Source organism: Palaemon carinicauda, chromosome 6 (assembly GCF_036898095.1).
Source record: "Palaemon carinicauda isolate YSFRI2023 chromosome 6, ASM3689809v2, whole genome shotgun sequence".
Classification (NCBI taxonomy): Eukaryota; Metazoa; Arthropoda; class Malacostraca; order Decapoda; family Palaemonidae; genus Palaemon; species Palaemon carinicauda.
In genome coordinates, this window is record NC_090730.1 from 6,937,701 (window position 1) to 6,950,456 (window position 12,756).

Consider the following 12,756-nt stretch of genomic DNA (forward strand, 5'->3'; position numbering starts at 1 on the left):
GATGATGGAAACATCGGCAAGGGAGGGAGGGGGAGGAGGTGTGTTTGAGGGAGGGGAAGGGGGGTGGGGTTTCGGAAAGGATAACTATGCAGCTCCTCGTTTTCTAGTGCGTTAGTTCCATATAGCCGAAAAGGGTGAGGGGTGAGGGGGGAAAAGGGGGAAATTTTGGCCGCGGGAATATTGCGCTTTAATTAATCTTCTTCCACCCTCGGAGGGAGTGAGAGCTAGTTGAAGGAGGGGGGGGGGGGTGAGAGAAGAATTCCTTCGGGGTTGATTGTTATGGTCCGCTGTAAGAGGATTTTACTTTTTTCTTTTCTAACTTTTCTTTCATGGAAAAGTACATTTTAGAGAAATGATTTATCTTATAGATATGTAATATTAATAACAATTATTATATTATTATTATAATAATAAACAGGTAAATATGTACCTTGACATGATCGTGCAAACCCAAAAATATATACAATGATGATTACATAATTAATCAGGAAAAATATGTACAATGAAATGGTCTTAATTGACAGAGATGTAATTTTATGGAAATATTGTTATTTAGAGTTTTGAAATGGTAAGCAATTTCCAATTAGGATTTTTTTTTTTTTTTTTTTTTTTTTTTTTTTTTTTTTTTTTTTTTTTTTTTTTTTTTTTTTTTTTAAAGAACGCTGTCAGTTCATTCAAAAAGTAATAGAGATGTTTAGGTGGGATTACATACCAATGTCTTACATAATCCCTGAGAGAGAGAGAGAGAGAGAGAGAGAGAGAGAGGAGAGAGAGAGAGAGAGAGAGAGAGAGAGAGAGAGACTGACTATTTGATGAAGAAAGTATTGAAAAATTTAATCGAAGCTTAAATACTATTAGGCCTCCCATATTTGTGTCGTCATAGTATGTTGGTTCAACTGCTAGAATTACTTTGTTCCTTTTAGAATATATGACAGAATCCTTGAAGCGTTGACCTTGAGATTCTGTTGCTCAGATGTAAGTTTTCTTTTTACTGGCGTATTGTAAATAAATATTTACCTGAATGAAACATTTAAGTTTACAAACAATAATAGTACAGTAATTGGTGTGTTAAACTTAATTTGAAAAAATCTTTATCCATGTTTTTGTTTTGTTAATGTTATGATTTCTATTATTATCCATTGTGTCAAAATTGATTTGAAAAAAAAAAAAATCCATTTTATCAATTTTTTTTTCATCTCAATTATGATTATAATTATCATAACCATTGATTTTCAGTCATTAAAGACTCAAATAGTAACATAATGTGTAAAACTTAACTTGAAAAATTCCTTGTTACCAATTTTGTTTTATTTTCTTATCTCAATTATGATCTTAATCCTCAATACTATTTATTTTAAGAGTCAGTAGACTAACAGTAACATACGTAATGTTAATTAATTTGAAAAATTATTTTTTTTTTCCAATTTTTCTTTTTTATAATTTTCTATCATATCCAACATGATCACAATCATCATTACAATCGATTTTGAAAGTGACGTCGGAGACTAACAGTAACATACGTAATGTTAGTTAATTTGAAAAATTATTTATTTTTTCCAATTTTTCTTTTTTATAATTTTCAATCATATCCAATATGATTACAATTATCATTACAATCGATTTTTGAGAGTGACGTCGGAGGTACCTTCACACTATCATGGAACATAAAGGGCCGAGTAGTAGTTGCTGGTTGGAGTGTAGTGCCACCGGTCCAATACTCACTAGCTGCTCTGACTGTGTGTGCCTCAGTCCTCAGTCTGGGCTGGAACCTCCTGGCACATACACACACGCACTCTGCCAGCCAGCGCCTCTCTTAGTCTCGCCCAGCGCCCTCCATTAAAATTTCCACCGCTACTACTACAACTACTACAACTACGATTACTACAGCGTCGTTATTTCATTGCCTCTACGAGGAAATCATGAATTATCTCAGTGCAAACGGCAATCGCATCCCTTTTCTTTTTTATTCCGTGGGTGTACGGCGCATCTAAATATAAGGCCTCGGATACAGCCATATATCCTTTTCCCCTCCTGGAACGGTAGATTTCCCCTTGTTTTTGGCGTCCCCGAAGCTGTGATGTATTTGGCCAAAGACACACTTGCGGAAATGGAAGTCATTGGCGTTTTAAGAATTAAGGAAAGACTGTCGAAAAGTCCTTTCTGTCTCGTGAGGTGGTGGTGGTAAGTGGTGTTCGAAACGTGTATCCAGGAGTAAGAGGAGGAGGAGGGGCAGACAGGTGGAGGAGAAGAGGAGGAAGAGGAGGAGGAGGAGGTGAAGCAGACGAGGTGCGACTTGTTGACTGGAGGGATTGTGTGTGTGTGCGAGTGTTTGTGTGTGTATGTTTGCTCTCGTTGCTTCATCATCATCATCATCATCATCACCATCATCGCCCCTAGTCGTTGGTGTTTTACTCTTTCATGATTTTTTTTTTTTTATTTTTTACTTTACTGCACCTTCATATGTTTATTCATCTCGTGCAATCTTTCTCCTTCATTTTCCTTTGTGCTCGAATCAAGGGGAACCAAGTTTGCATAAGCTGTAGTGATTACAAGTATTATTAATTAGGGATATTTCTTGATATGAAAAAAAAAAAAAATGACCAAATGAATCTCTCGCGATATTGACGTTGAAATATCCTGGAGAAGAAGCCTTAAAAAAGCCTCTCTTCCCCCAACACCCTCCGATCTCAAACATACACACACACACTCCTCTCTCCCCCTCCCCCCCCTTTGCCTAGATGCAGTGAAATGGTGAGGAAAGAAGTGGCGTTGAGAAGGAACCCGTCTCCTCAAGAGATGTTTAATCCTGCAGTGGCAGTGTCCTTTCGACTAGGAGAGTCGTATTCCGCGTGTCTGCTGATGCTGCTTCTCCTGTCGGAAATGCTGTTGTGTAGGTTTGACTTCGTATCGTGTTATGTCGCTAAGTGCTAAAACGAGTGAGGTGAATAATGAGGCTGTCTCGAGGCTCTTAGCTGAGGCTACCTTAGATTTTTTATAGAATTTGAGCCCAAGTCGGACGAAATCAAGGGGAAAATACCGTCGACTGTACTTCGTTGCTTCTTGAGCACGCAAATTGGTAAGTATGACTGCAGGGAATTTATTATTATTATTATCATTATTATTATTATTAATATTATTATTATTTATTAAAATTTTTTGTTTTTTTACTTTGAAAGACTACAAAAGAACTGATTTACCTCAAACAATTTTAAAAATATCTTATACATAAAACAAGTGAAATATAAATTACACTCATTTATTGTTCAGAAAATTACTTTGGACCAGATGGGCGATTATGATAATTGCTTTGTTTTTGTCCAAAACATTTAGAAACCGTATTCCTTTGTCAGATCCGTTATGTTATTTTTATTTTAGATTTCATGGTCATATTATTTCTAGTATAGTCATTTGTTTCTAGCATATCATCCCTAAGGTGTAATGAAGGTTTTACATATGCCAGAAATGTAAAAAAAAAAAAATGGATATCTTGCATTTAAAGACAATGTCTATTTAAACATTAGTCATTTAATTTAAATTTATAAGTATTGCATCTTTTTGTACTGTTGCCAAACAAAAAGAAATAATTTATATGAAAAATATGTAATGTATGTATGTATGTATATATATATATATATATATATATATATATATATATAGATATATAGATATATATATATATATATATATATATATATATATATATATATATATATATATATATAATATAGATATATATATATATATATATATATATATATATATATATATATATATATATATATATTATATATATTATATATATTATATATATATCCTGCATTTAAAAATAATATCTATTTAAACATTAGTAATTCAAATTGAATTTATAATTATTGCATCTTTTGTACAGTTACAAAACAAAAAGAAATAATTTATAATCAAAGCCTCAAGTCTGTAAGTAAATGCAGCTCATGCATAATTGCATTTAAAACTAAAAATAAAAAACTAATCTGCATTTAAAACTATGCAGTTGTGCCTTGTCCAGTCAAAAGTAACGTTCGCAGTGCCAGTCTCTAAATTCGAAATTAAAGGTCGGTTTAGTTTACGCCCTTTCATTGTTTCCAAAAGGGCCAGGCCGTCTCGGCATTGTGTGCCTCGGGATTTATGTTGTTTATATTCTTTGATGACATTAATCGCGTGATCCCATCAATTATGATATTTGGCGTTGGCGGTTGTCATAGAAACAGCCGGGAGGGGTTTATAGTAAAGTGAATGCTCTCTCTCTCTCTCTCTCTCTCTCTCTCTCTCTCTCTCTCTCTCTCTCTCTCTCTCTCTCTCTCTCTCTCTCTCTTTTGATTCGGCGTTGTTGCGCACACATAGGATTAAGGTAATTTGCGAAAGAGGAAAATATCTTTTAACTGGCAGGGTTAATGGTAGTCTTACATGCCAAGTCACTTGTTTGAATGTTTTCTATTTATATTAGTGTGTGTGTGTTCGTATGTGAGGGCGTGCATCTATGCTATAGATTCCTTTGAGATGTATATATATATGTATATATATATATATATATATATATATATATATATATATATATATATATATATATATATATACACACACACACACAAACTTGCATGGGTTAATTTATTTTCACGCATGTAACAAAATTTCGTTTTATATATACACGCACACACACACATATAGATAGATAGATTTATACACACACAGTTATTTATAAAGGCATTATGGATATAACATCTTGTTGAAACCACTAGATTGTTGCTTTCGTAAAGTAGACGTGATTTATTATTATGATTTTCTGTGTATTTAAAAGACTAGGGATGGGATCATTTTAATAACCTTATTCAGTAAAGAAAGGAGTATGTAGGATGAGTTCATAATCTCATGGAAACTGGAATTGAAGGTGAAGACTTGTATTTGTGGGGTGTTATTGCATAAAGTTGAAAAGGATAGTGATTAAAAGCAAATAAATTGAGAAGAAACATGATTTAAGGGTAAATGAAGTGAGAAGAATCGTGATTTAAGGGCAAATAAAGTAAGAAGAATAGTTATTTAAGGACAAATAAAGTGAGAAGAATAGTCATTTAAGGGCAAATAAAGTGAGAAGAATCATGATTGAAAGGCAAATAAATTGAGAAGAATCATAATTTAAGGGCAAATAAATTGGGAAGAATCATAATTTAAGGGCAAATAAATTGAGAAGAATCATAATTTAAGGGCAAATAAATTGAGAAGAATAGTCATTTAAGGCTAAATAAAGTGAGAAGAATCGTGATTTTAAGGCAAATAAATTGAGAAGAATCATGATTTAAGGGTAAATAAAGGTAGAAGGGTCGTGATTTAAAGGCAAATAACTTCAGAAGAATCATGATTTAAGGGATTAAATAAAGGTAGAAGGGTCGTGATTTAAAGGTAAATATAGGTAGAACATGTTAGAAAAAGAAATGGATATGAACAGGACACATAACATGTGGACATTTAGAATAACAGAATGAGTCGCTTGATATTACAAAAGAGCAGGAGAAGGAAGAGAAGACGATGGATTGACGAACTTAGAAAGTCTGTGTGTGTTGACTCATAGAATAACTATAAACAGACATGTATGGGGCCTTTGTCCTGCAGTGGACTAGTAACGGCTGATGATGATAATAATAGGAAGAAGTATCATAATTTAAGAACAAATGTAGATTGAACTCGTTCTTGCTTATTATTATTATTATTATTATTATTATTTGGCTAAGCTTCAACCGTAGTTGGAAAAGCAGAATGCTATAAGCCCAGGGGCTTTAACAGGGAAAATAGCCCAGTGAGGAAAGGAAACAAAGAAAAATAAAATATTATTAGAAGAATAACACCATTAAAATATCTCCTATTTAAACAATAAAAATTTTAACAAAAAAAAAAAAAGAGGAAGAGAAATAAAATCTAATTGTAAGTAGGCATAATTGTTTCCTTTCGATAAAGTTTTTTTTTAATATCCTATTGAGTTTTTTTTTTTTTTTTTTTTTTTTTTTCTATTTGAAATAGGATTTAATTTGAAGAGGTTAAGGAGTTCACCGAGTGGGATGATGAAGGTGGAGTGCACCAGAGGTCAGGTGGTTGGCTAAAGATGATGTCTTCTGCAACGCCTCTTGCAATGTGTGCTCATTCCCCCACCCCTCACCCGTCCCCCGGTTAAGGTTACCCTTCTACGTCAATCGTTGTGGTGATTTTGAGTCATTTTCACGCCATTTACATCTACGATTATTATTATTATTATTATTATTATTATTGTTATTGTTATTATTATTATTATTATTATTATTATTATTATCATCTAAGCTACAACCCTAGTTGGAGAAGCAGGATGCTATAAGCCCAAGGGCTCCAACAGGGAAAAAAGACCAGTATTATTATTATTATTATTATTATTATTATTATTATTATTATTATTATTATTATTAGCTAAACTACAACCCGAGTTGGAAAAAGCAGGATGCTATAAGCCAAAGGGCTACAATAGGGAAAAAATATCCCAGTGGTAACGTCTCTGCCTGATGTTTGTCAGTCGGGGGTTCGAGTCCCACTCACTCTCGTTAGTGACATTAGTGTCTGCAACCTTACCATCCTTGTGAGCTAGGGTTGGGGGGCGGGGGGGGGGGGGGGGGTTGGGGGGGCCTATAGGTCTATCTGTTGAGTCATCAGCAGCCATTTGCCTGGCCCTCCCTGGTCCTAGCTTGGGTGGAGAGGAGGCTTGGGTGCTGATCATATAAAATATGGTCAGTCTCTAGGGCATTGTCCTGCTGCTAGGGCAATGTCACTGTCCCTTGCCTCTGCCATTCATGAGTGACCTTTAAACCTTTAAAGAGAAATAAAGAATAATTAAGATAAAAGGTTTTATGAACAGTAACAACTTTAAAACTTCTCTTTCATATCAATCAATTAATCTATCATCTTTCGCCATAGTCTTCAGGTTGATATGAATTTATTTAAATGTTGTTAGTGTTCTTAAAATATTCAATTTAAATAATCAATTACTTCTCTTTTAGTTTCCTAATTTCCTTTATTCACTTGGCTATTTCCCTGTTGGAGTCTCGGGCTTATGGCATTCTGCTTTTCCAACCAGGGTTGTAGCTTAGCAAGTAATAATGATAATAATAATGTGAATATTTCTGATTATGTTTAGTCTCCAACCTGCGCCATTCGTAGTGGATTCTTGGGGGTAGAAGTATAGAACGATAACTTTACAACATAGTATTGTGTCTAAACTAAACGTAATGTCTTTATATCATATTTGTATTCAAGATTAATCTGCTTGCAAAAAAGAAAGAAAGAAAAAACTTTTTAGTTTTTATTTCATTTGACTATGCACCTTCTCCACTCCCTCCCCCCCCCCCCAGTCTCGCCAGGACTTCTCGGTATGAGAAGCATTTTTTTCTCACGAGTCCACAACATAGAAAGTTGTTTGAAATATCGCTCTTAATTAATCGAGAAAAGTTCCTTCACACCTCCACCTCTTGCCGTCGGAATTCCTCGACACCCAGAGGGTATGGCCAAGGTGGTTGTTGTTGTTGAAGATTGTCTGGCCCTTTTGGCCAGACACGGGCTCTTGCAATCTTGCAGGCCGTAGGTGTTTTGGTAGGATTTTTTTGGGATAGGTAATTGGGGTAGGGGGTATTCTGCAACTTTTATTTTAGGATATCGGGTTAGGTTTTGGGTTGAGGATGGTAACAGGCAATTTTGAAGCCTGTTTAGAGAGTGAAGAAGGTGACAGTGGGAAGGGGATATCCTTTCCAGGAGCCCACTGGCTCCAGTCTTTAGTTAGAGAAAATGAGTTATAGTAATAAGTCCCGATAAGTAGGAGGGCTCGGGAAGGAGTTGAGTTTTAGTTGAAGATATTGGTATAGGTGAAGTAAAAAACTTCATGGCCAAGGTATGACAAAGCTTATATTATAGCAAGTGCAGCTATAAACAGACGGTTTCTGTCCTCCGATGGAAGTTGCTTGGGTCGAAGAACTTGGTCTTTCTCATAAGTAATAAAAAATAAAAGGATGAGGTTGATTGATTTGAGGTTTTTTGGCATCCTGACATCTAAGGTCATTGACGCCGAAAGAGAAGGATGGGAGGAATAAATAAAGAAATTTATGTACTTAGGGGATTTTGTTCAGAAAATGTGTGGGAAACTTAGAGACAACAGGATTTGGTTTTTACTCGAGTACGTTGTTAATTATTAAGCAAGAAAAATACTTGAATGGGTATTACTTCGCCTCTGTACCTTGGTCTTCCACTGTCTTGGGTTAGAGTTCTCTTGCTTGAGGGTCCACTCTGGCATACTTTTATCTACTTTCTCTTTTTCTTGTTTTGTCAAAGTTTTTATGGTTTGTATAGGAAATATTTATTTTAATGTTCTTACAATTCTTTAAAATATTTAATTTTTCCTTGTTTCCTTTCCTCGCTGGGCTATTTTCCCTGTTGGGGTTCCTGGGCTTATAGCATTCTGCTTTTCTAACAAGGGTTGTAGCTTAGCATTTGATAATAATAATAATAATAATATGAATTATGAAATATCATGAAGGCAAGTTATTGAGAATTGAAAATCTGTTGAACAGTTGGGACGGAAAACTCTCAAAATAGTGTTGTTATTTAGATTTCATATATTAGATATTAAATAGATCTTATGTATTTCTTTAAACAAAACGCATTTTATTTGCTTATTTGGCACACCTTACCTGATCAATTCTGGTAATGTTTGTGCTCGCAAATGTCATAAATTCAATAGTAATGTTTTCAGAAATATCAGTAGTCACATAACTAATGCAATTTCCTTTTCGTTTATAAAATTTCACCGTCTGAGCGCCATTAAGTCATACATAGCAAGGTAGGAATGTTTTTACAGCAAAACAAAGAAATTATTTCCCGCTTATTTTCCAATTCGTATAGATTTGAAACTGATTACTACTACTACTACTACTATTATTATTATTATTATTATTATTATTATTATTATTATTATTACTACTACTACTACTACTACTACTACTACTACTACTACTACTACTACCACTACTACTATTATTATTATTATTATTATTATTATTATTATTATTATTATGAGCTAAGCTATAACCTAATTGGAAGAACAGATTGCTCTAAGCCCAAGGGCTCCAACAGGGACAAATAGCCCAGTGAGGAAGGAAACAAGGGAATGAAAAAACCAAGAGAAGTAATAATTAAAATAAATTATACTAAGAACAGTAACAATATTAAATTAGATCTTTCTTACATAAACTATAAAAACTTCAAAAACACCAAAAAAAGGAAGAGAAATAAGATAGAACAGCGTGGCCGAGTGTACACGCAAGTGATGGTTATTACTGCTGTATTTCAGTTTGCCTAATTTGAATTTGGTACTTAATCCGGGACCTTTTACATAATACCATAGTTACATTTAATGTCATACCTATCTGTACCTGTTATGAATAATGTCCGTTTTCATAGAGAGAAGGGAATTGATAAGGTAATCCCACAACCCTTTCAGGCGTGGAACCAGTTCACAAGTGTAGGGAAGCTCTCTCTCTCTCTCTCTCTCTCTCTCTCTCTCTCTCTCTCTCTCTCTCTCTCTCTCTCTCTCCACTTAATGCGACAATTTCTTTACATACAAAATAGCAAATACTTGGAATAGACTTCCATCGGATGCAGTAAACAGTAACACAGTAAACGAGTTCAAGAATAAGTTAGACAAGATCATAAGAACTCTCTAAATGTTTAAACTAAATCGCTCTACCAAAGAGCAAATGAAGTCTCTGCGGATGGACTAAAAAGCCTTTGAGACATCAAAAATCCTTATAACTCCTTGTAACTCACTTTTTCCTTGATTGAAGAATACTTAACTGAATGTATATGGATTTAATTTAATTAACATAGCAGGTCTTTTCCTTTTATGACTATGCTCCTGCCTTTCCCCTGTTGCTTCAATTTCTTTTAGTAACACAGTTCATTATTTCTGTCTATTTTGAACGCAGGTAAGAATATTAAGACTATTAAGTTGGAATATTTACGACATTGATGCCATTAATATATTAAAAAAAAAAAAAAAAAAAAACCTGAATATTGGAATCATGGATCCAGTATCTACCCAACCGTCTTGCTTTTTCAGCTTCAGATTTAGTAAATCATCCATATGTGCATGTTGTCATTAGTTGCATTTATACAAGTATTTATATAAATACTTTTTGTTCGTTACTGAATTCTTATCTACCAACTATCTGATTACCTTCCACTTATGGAAGAGTTAGTTCTTTTGTCATGTATCTTCGTTAAGAGTTCTAGTTTGCTCGTTTCGACACCCTACTTTTCGGAAAGTCAATGGCGCACTTAACAGAAAACGGAGTTACTTGAGGGAAAACTGAAGTACCAGATTCAGTTGATCTGCAAACCATGTGACTGGCTTTTAACGATGCAAACCAGTTGACTGGTTATAAACGTTGCAAACTAGCTGACTGGCTATAATCGATGCAAACCGGGTGACTGGTTATAAACGATGCAGACCAGGTGACTGGCTATTAACGATGCAAGCCAGATGACTGGTTATAAAACTATGCAAACCAGGTGACTGGCTCTAAACGATGCAAACCAGGTGATTGATTATAAACGATGCAACCCAAGTGATAGGTTATAAACGATGCAAGCCAGGTGATTGCCTATGAACGATGCAAACCAGGTGACTAGTTATAAACGATGCAAACCAAGTGACTGGTTATAATCGATGCAAGCCAGGTGATTGCCTATGAACGATGCAAACCAGGTGACTGGTTATAAACGATGCAAACCAGATGACTGGTTATAAGCAATGCAAACCAAGTGACTGGTTATAATCGATGCAAGCCAAGTGATAGGTTATAAACGATGCAAACCAGGTGACTGGTTATAAACGATGCAAACCAGATGACTGGTTATAAACAATGCAAACCAAGTGACTGGTTATAATCGATGCAAGCCAGGTGATTGCCTATGAACGATGCAAACCAGATGACTAGTTATAAACGATACAAACCAAGTGACTGGTTATAATCGATGCAAGCCAGGTGATTGCCTATGAACGATGCAAACCAGGTGACTGGTTATAAACGATGCAAACCAGATGACTGGTTATAAGCAATGCAAACCAAGTGACTGGTTATAATCGATGCAAGCCAAGTGATAGGTTATAAACGATGCAAACCAGGTGACTGGTTATAAACGATGCAAACCAGATGACTGGTTATAAACAATGCAAACCAAGTGACTGGTTATAATCGATGCAAGCCAGGTGATTGCCTATGAACGATGCAAACCAGGTGACTAGTTATAAACGATACAAACCAAGTGACTGGTTATAATCGATGCAAGCCAGGTGATTGCCTATGAACGATGCAAACCAGGTGACTGGTTATAAACGATTGCAAACCAGATGACTGGTTATAAGCAATGCAAACCAAGTGACTGGTTATAATCGATGCAAGCCAAGTGATAGGTTATAAACGATGCAAACCAGGTGACTGGTTATAAACGATGCAAACCAGATGACTGGTTATAAACAATGCAAACCAAGTGACTGGTTATAATCGATGCAAGCCAGGTGATTGCCTATGAACGATGCAAACCAGATGACTGGTTATAAACAATGCTAACCAGGTGACTGGTTATAAACAATGCAAACCAGGTGACTGGTTATAAACGATGCAAATTAGGTGACTGGTTATACACGATGCTAATCAGGTGACTGGTTATAAACGATGCAACCAGGTGACTGGCTATAAACGATGCAAACCAGGTGACTGATTATATCTTATATACCATAGTAACTAAGGAAATAAATGACACTTTGTGCATCCTCTTTGCACTCTTTGCACTTGTCCTCTTCCTTTTATATGATTTTTTTAAATATAAATAGTTAATGTATGTCGGGATATCTGCCTTATATTTGTTCTACATAAATTGAAAAATGGTTAGCTGAATATCGAAGGTTGATACACAATGCAATTATCTTTTTATGATATGTTGGAATTTATATCCTAAAGATTTTTGAGTAGTTGATTTAGTAGGAAGAAAAAGAAAAGAAAAAGAGGAGGAAGAGTGTAAAAGAAGAATTATAATCTTAGGTTTTGTGCTGAGGATTGATAGCGTAGGTGTGAAATATTGATCTCAAAATATATTTGTGTATGGGTGATTATATTGGACAAATCTAATTCATATGTAACGAAGATTACTCTTCTGTACCATATGTTTTTTTTTATCAATAAACTACTACTACTACTACTACAACTACTACAAACTACTACTACTACTACTACTACTACTACTACTACTGCTGCTGTCTTATTATAGTCACACGTTTTTCATGTTCTTTATGACTTGCATTTTACATAATGTTTATCGCTCTACATTTTTTAGATTGATAATGCATTTTTAAAAGCTCTTTAAACAACTGATAGGAATGCACGTAATGAATTTCGATACATATATTGGGAAATTGACTTCAGGTTTGTTTCATCAGCTGAAATAGATACTCGTTGTTTTATAAAAATGCCTCTTGATAGGTACCTGGAATTGGAATTTTTTACTGCCTGCGTTATTGCTTCATTTATCTGTGGTTATTTTCAGCTGACATTTCGCTTTTTCGGTTCTCCCTTCTCCGTTAAGAAATTGAATAAATGTTTTAAAAATCTGTAATTGAATAAATGTTTTAAAAATCTGTAATTGAATAAGTGTTTTAAAAATCTGTAATTGAATAAGTGT

General features: G+C 34.6%; 1 protein-coding gene across 5 annotated transcripts in view; it reads left to right on the forward strand.

Moving 5' to 3' along the window:
• PDZ-GEF (PDZ domain-containing guanine nucleotide exchange factor) overlaps nucleotides 1-12,756 on the forward strand; it is a 120,294-nt gene that overhangs the window by 13,823 nt on the left and 93,715 nt on the right. Inside the window, exon 1 of one of the 5 annotated variants that reach the window (XM_068374943.1) lies at nucleotides 1,827-3,076. The exons of the other annotated variants lie outside the window; for them this stretch is intronic. The gene's annotated coding sequence lies outside the window, so the exon portion shown is untranslated. Of the gene's footprint in view, nucleotides 1-1,826; nucleotides 3,077-12,756 lie in introns of those variants that run through there. 5 annotated transcript variants of the gene reach the window in all.